The sequence below is a fragment of the Nicotiana tabacum genome, chromosome 19, assembly GCF_000715075.1.
Source record: "Nicotiana tabacum cultivar K326 chromosome 19, ASM71507v2, whole genome shotgun sequence".
NCBI classification, from domain to species: Eukaryota; Viridiplantae; Streptophyta; class Magnoliopsida; order Solanales; family Solanaceae; genus Nicotiana; species Nicotiana tabacum.
Genome location: NC_134098.1, coordinates 3572160 through 3579014, shown reverse-complemented (window position 1 = coordinate 3579014; position 6855 = coordinate 3572160).

Below are 6855 nucleotides of genomic sequence, written 5' to 3'. Positions count from 1 at the left end.
TGACAAGGAAAAGTCAAGACACCTATTGGTCTAATAAACCGAACAGATATAAGTACATGAATAACATAAGTATGATGTCTACCTAAAGACTATGCAATATGGCTCACAATACAGTAATGACATTAAATCAAGAAACAACAAGTATCAGCGAAATATCATGAAAATGAAGTAGACAAAGTGAATGAAACACATCCTAAATCCGGAATCACGAATACAACAAGGACAAGTAATAACTCAGTAATTACAAGTGCTTTTACATCAGGTTTTAGTCAATAACTCCACGAGGGACCGAACCTCGGACAATTCATAACTCACGGGTCTCAATACATAACCCTAACACTTGGCATCATGTGCCCTCATAATACCTCATAACCACACTGACGACTCACGTGCCAATAGAGCCATTCTCACATAGAGGACAAGTAAACGAGGGTGAGTATCTATGCTCAACAATATCAAGAATACCTCTTATCCGATAAGAGTGCTTAAGTAGGTGTATTCTTGTGCAAGTGTCCTAACATAGTCCATACCAGCAAATAAGCATAAGGAAGAAGAAGAACATACAACACGTAGAATATTTTCTCACAGCTTTCACAAGATAAAGCTCACACAGGTACGTATACCACTACACAAATATCAACAACAAGAATGCCCCAGGCCATAAATCATCACAAATCAATCCCTGACATAGCCTACCTTGTCTCGCCACGGGTGCAATAGTAACATAAATGCCCGTCTTGTCTCGCCACACGTGCATAATAATGTTCCCACCTTGTCTCGCCACATGCGCAACCCCCCCCCCCTACATATATATATCCCACCTTGTCACGCCGCATGTGCAAATATCAATAGTAACAATAGCACGGCAGAAACCTCGTGCAACCCAATAACAACAATCGCACGGCAGAAACCTCGTGCATCACCACAACAAATACAACAACAACAATAGCAATAATACAAAGTACGACAAGTAAGTCAACTCACGAACTTTTAAATCACAGGAAAATGTGGGACCAAATCACAAGGAATAACCACAGTAAAGAATGCTAGGCGTAAATAGAACAACTCAACAAAGGGAAACTAATGTTTATCAACGATCCCACAATATACATTTCAACAGCAGGAAAACTAACACGAGTCAAATAATTCCAAATAAAATAAGTCGACTAAGATATAGGATATCTAAAACTTTTTTTAAGGTTGAGGAATTTCAAAGGATTTTCAACAATTTAATTAAAGATAAGCAGCGTAAAGATAATCATAACCTCAATTTAAGACTGAACAAATTATAAGATGATACAATAATAATTTCAAATAAGGATAAGCAGTTATGAAAAGATAGCATGACAATAGAGGAGGTAAAATCTTCAGTTAAGTCAAATAAGAGTCAAATAGGCAATAAGAGCGAATCCTGAAAGCAATAAATTTTAATTAAAGCATGTAGAGGCGAAACTAGTAATTAGGAACTTAATCATATCAAGAACAATTTCATACTCAGTGAATATAAGGACCTAAGGATCCTAAAAGGCCAACTTTCCAAAAATAAGTCTGTGCACGCACTCGTCACCTCGTGCACACGGGCTACAATCAACATAAAAGACTCAAATCCTAAGAGGGAAATTTCCCACACAAGGTTAGGCCAGATACTTACTTTGAACCAAGCTCAAACAGTCCGTAAGAATGTCCTTTCCTCAATTATCCGACTCCGAATGATCCAAATCTAACCAAACACAATTGCATGTCATGAATACAATGATAATAGACTCATCTAATTAATGAAATCAATATTTTAACAAAAATTCCGAAATTTGCCCTAAAAAGTCGACCGGGCCCACGTCTCGGAATCGGGTAAAAATCATAAAATATGAACACCCATTCACTCACGAGTCCAACCATATAAGAAATACTCAAATCCGACCACAAATTCCCTTTCAAAACTCGAAATCTTTATTGAAGAAGTTCTTCCAATTTTTTCCAATTTCAACCCCAAAAATCCGAAACTAAATGAAGAAAACAACTATAGATTAATGCAATACAACCAAAAACGAATTAGGAATCATTACCCCAAAGCTTCCTCTGAAAATCCCTTAAAAAATCACCAAATTTCGAGCTCTCAAGTCCAAAAACGAAGAATGAAACCAAACCTTCGAATTTCTCTTTTCTGCACAGGCGTGACCGCACCTGCGCATAATTAGCCGCATCTGTGCAACCACAGGTGCGCACGTCCAAACCGCACCTGCGCTTTCCTCTCGCTTCTACGCGCCGAATCCGCTTCTGCGGAGCTGCTAATGCGCACAATTTCTCTGCACCTACGGAGACTGTCAAGTCCAGCATTTCTCGCACATGCGCCTCAATCTTCGCATCTGCGGGCATCACAGATGCAGAATTTTCCTCGCACCTGTGACCCCTGGCACTCCTCCACTTTTCCGCTTCTGCGCTTGCCTCTCCGCACGTGCGCTCTCGCACCTGCGGTCTCTTCACCGCAGGTGCGAAAATACCAGAAGCCTAAAAATTTAGCAGTAACACAAATCAAACTTTTAATCCGTTAAGCATCCGAAACTCACCCGAGGCCCCCGGAACCTCAACCAAACATACCAACCAATTCTAAAATACCATACGAATTTAGTCGAGCCCTCAAATCACATCAACTAACATTAAAGCTACGCATCGCACCATGAATCGAACTTATAAATTTCAAATCTTTCAACTTCTAAACCCCATGCCGAAACCTATCAAATCAACCCGGAATGACGTCAAATTTTGCACGCAAGTCCCGAATAACATAACAGAGTTGTTCCAACTCTCGGAATCGCATTCCGACCCCGATATCAAAAAGTCCACTTCCGGTCCAAATCTCCAAAAATTTGATTTTTCGCCATTTCAAGCCTAAATCAGCTACAGACCTCGGATTTACAGTTCGGACATGCTCCTAAGTCCAAAATCACCCAACGGAGCTAATGGAACCAACAGAACTCCATTCTGGAGTCGTCTTCACATAGTTCTAACTACGGTCAAAATACTAAGACTTGAGCTTCCGTTTTAGGGACTAAGTGTCCCAAATCACTCTGAAACATCGAGTAACCGAATTCAACCATGCACGCAAGTCAATACACATAATATGAAGCTGCTCAGGGCCTTATGCCGCCGAACGAGACTTAAATTCTCAAAACGACCGGCCGGGTCGTTACAATCATAAATACCGAATTATCAAAATACACCCCTGAATCTGGTGTCACAAGTGCACGAGCTACTAGAATAATACAATTAAATGTCTGAATAAAATTCAAGTTGTTTAAAAGATAATACACAGCTAAGATAAGATAGAAGGGGACTTCGGAACTGCGAACGATGTGCAGTTATATCTCAAGTCTCATCTGAGTAGCTGAATTCGAACACGTCTATGGTACACCGTTGGGACCAACTTCAAAATGTGCACAAGATGTGCAGAATGTAGTATGAGTACAACCGACCCTGTCTACTCCGTAAGTGTCGAGCCTAACCTCGACGAAGTAGTGACGAGGCTATGACAGGACACGTACGTAAATAACCTGTACAAGTATATACAAATACGAAACAACAATAACACAATAAATAATAATTTATAAATTTGGGAGGGAACATGCGAAGGGGAGTGATATAGAAATTTTAGCAGGAGAAGTGTCACATAGCAGCTAATTAATTCATCAACAATAAAATTAGCAATTGATAATATAAAAATGGCACGGCACCACCCTTCATGCTTTTACTCTCATTCCTTTCATAAACTGATAAATAAATAATAATAATAATTGGCACGGCATCACCCTTCGTGCTTTAACTCTCTTTTGGCACAGTATCACCCTTCGTGCTTTTACAATCTCTGAAATTGACACGGCATCACCCTTCGTGCTTTTACACTCACAAATGGTACAACAACACCCTTCTTGCTTTTACACTCTTCCTTACCATGAAAATAATAATATAAATTCGGAAGAGTATTTAAATGCAGGGATATACACTTATCAATCAATTCAATACCAGAATACTGACTTCACCTTCCAAAATATTCAACAATAATTAAATGAATAATAATTTCATGAATAATGATCAAATAATCAATAATAAACTTAAGCGGGAATATCTTAATTAAATAGGCAATTATTATCGATAAACAAATTTCACCTGTATGCTTTGACTCAACCACAACGCATAAGTACTCTTCACCTCACATATACGTTGTACTCGCACATTAAATTATGTAGCAAATAGACAAATAAGTCATATTCTCTCAAGTCAAGGTTAACCACGACACTTACCTCGCTTTGCAACCAAATTCAAGATTCCAATAAACCTTTGCCTCGCGAATTCGTGTCCGAAATCCACAAATCTAAATATAAGAGTTTTTCGATTACTTCTGTTCGGAAGCTATTACAAGCAAATCCGGCGCCGGAATTCGAATGTCCAGCAACAAACAAGCAAGACATCAATAAAAATGGATTCAGAACCACGAACTTGAACCTCATGAGCAGTCAACGGACCTTAGCTAATCTCCATGTTTTCGGAACCCAAAAAATCAGAGAGGAAACTTGAAAATATTTGTGTATTTTCGAATTTGGAATCAAATTGAAACTAAGAAGAATTGAAATCTTTTTTTCTTTTATCTATGAATGAACAAGAACCCCAAAATCATAAACGGAAAATTTTCATATATATAAAAACAAAAAACCAATATATATAAAAAAAACCAATACTGTAGTTCTTTGTCCCTATGTTTATCCGAAAATCCTCCCAATTTTCTGCCCAAAAGTTTCCTTTTTTTTTCTATTGTCCCCCACTCCCTCTCTCTCTGTATTTTTTATTTTTATTTTTTATGTATGAGTGAATCTATATTTCCTCACTCCCTCTCTCTCTTCCCAAATATCCTCTCCTCCCCTCAAAGTCTTGTCCCCACTCCCTCTCTCTCTCTCTTTCTTTTTTTTTTATGTATGAGTGAATCTATATTTTCGCCTAAGTGATTATCTTGGAGAAGATGCCAGAAAAATCTAAAACATGTGCACCCAAAATTGACGGTGAGTGGAGAGTAAAAATCTATTTTGAGAGGAATTGATGCGCACATGTATTGTGAAAAAAATTAGAGAATCAGTGCATGTGTCCCCGCACTTCCAAAAATTCAAGAACAACATCAGAGTGCCGAAACATATTAAATGAATCCGGAATGATTTCAAATTTGGCACACAAGTCATAAATGACATAAAAGAGCTATTTCAATTTTTGAAATCTCAATCCGAGTCCGATATCAATAGAGTCAACTCCACGATCAAACTTTGAAAACCTTTAGCCTTAAGATTTTTAGTTTCCGTTAAATGGCTATAACTTGATCTAGGGACCTCTGAATTCGATTCCGGGCATACGCCCAAGTCCCAAATCACGATACGGACCTACCGGAATAGTCAAAATATTGATCCGGATCTGTTTGCTTAAAATGTTGACCGAAATCAACTCAGTTGAGTTTTAAAGCTCTATTACGCATTTTAATCAATTTTCATATAAAAACTTTCCGAAAAATTATACGGATTGTGCACGCAAGTCGAGGAATGATGAATAGTGCTTTTCGAGGTCACCGAACACTGAAATGAATGTTTAAATTAAATATGACATTCTGGATCATCACACCTCACAAATGCGAGATTTGCATATCAACGCCAGAACTGAAGCACACCAACTAACTCATATCATCCAAAACTCATCGGATACACACCTGAACTCATCCGAGCTCCCCGGGCTCCAAACGAGACATGCACACAAGTGTAATAACATCATATAAACTTGTTCGCTACCTCAAGTCATCAAAATAACATCAAATAACAAGAATCGATCATCAAAACTCATGATCTTCAATTTGAAAAATCATTTTTATAATTTTTCATATAACACGCCAAAATGTGCTCGGGTCACTCCGAACCTTAACCAAAAGAGCGTATAAGTCCAAAAACATCATACGAACATATCAGGATTGTCAAAATACCGATTAGAAGTCGTTTACCAAGAATATTGACCGTGGTCAACTCAAGTTCTATTTTAAACCAAAATTTACTTTTTCTTCAAAATTTACGTAAAAACTTTTCGGAAAAAAGACACGGACTACGCACACAAATAAAAAAATATCAAATGAAGCTAATGGAGGTCTCAGAACTCAGAAATAAAGGCTAATACTCAAAACAACCTATCGAATCGTCACAATTCGTGACTGACAACCGTCAACACCCTTACCAAGCGAACCATCATTAACCGCCATTCAACCATTCAAATCCACAATGAATTAAACCAACATACAGGGGCGGCGCAATGATGTACGTCGCCTAAAGCTATATCTCTTATTAGAGGCCTTGGAATTATTAAATAGAATATAATTATACACATTGTTATTTGAATTTTATTCTTCTAGCTTTTTAGATTTAAAGACGTTACTTATTTTTTAAAATCAACTTCTTCTAACATTCTTTTCCTTATTGATAACATGACCAATCTATTCCAACATCCTTAAGATATTATTTATTTTAGGTAAGATTTTATTAATTTCATTCTTAAAAAATATTTTTCAGTTGCAGGAATTGTCTAACATTTTTCTATGAACAAGATAATATAGACATGTGAAAACAAATCAAATCATTTTATTCCATGGTATTGCAATTAGAGGATTATATTCTAATTTTAGTTTTCTTTCAAAAATAAGTCTAAAAGATCAATATGGAGCTAATTAGATCAAAGTATGTTAATTAGCCATTGTAAATCATACTCACAACATTCTTCTTTCTCTCTCAATATCAATAAAGAGTTATTCTTTGTGTGATCGCGGAGTAGGCAAAAATTATCGAA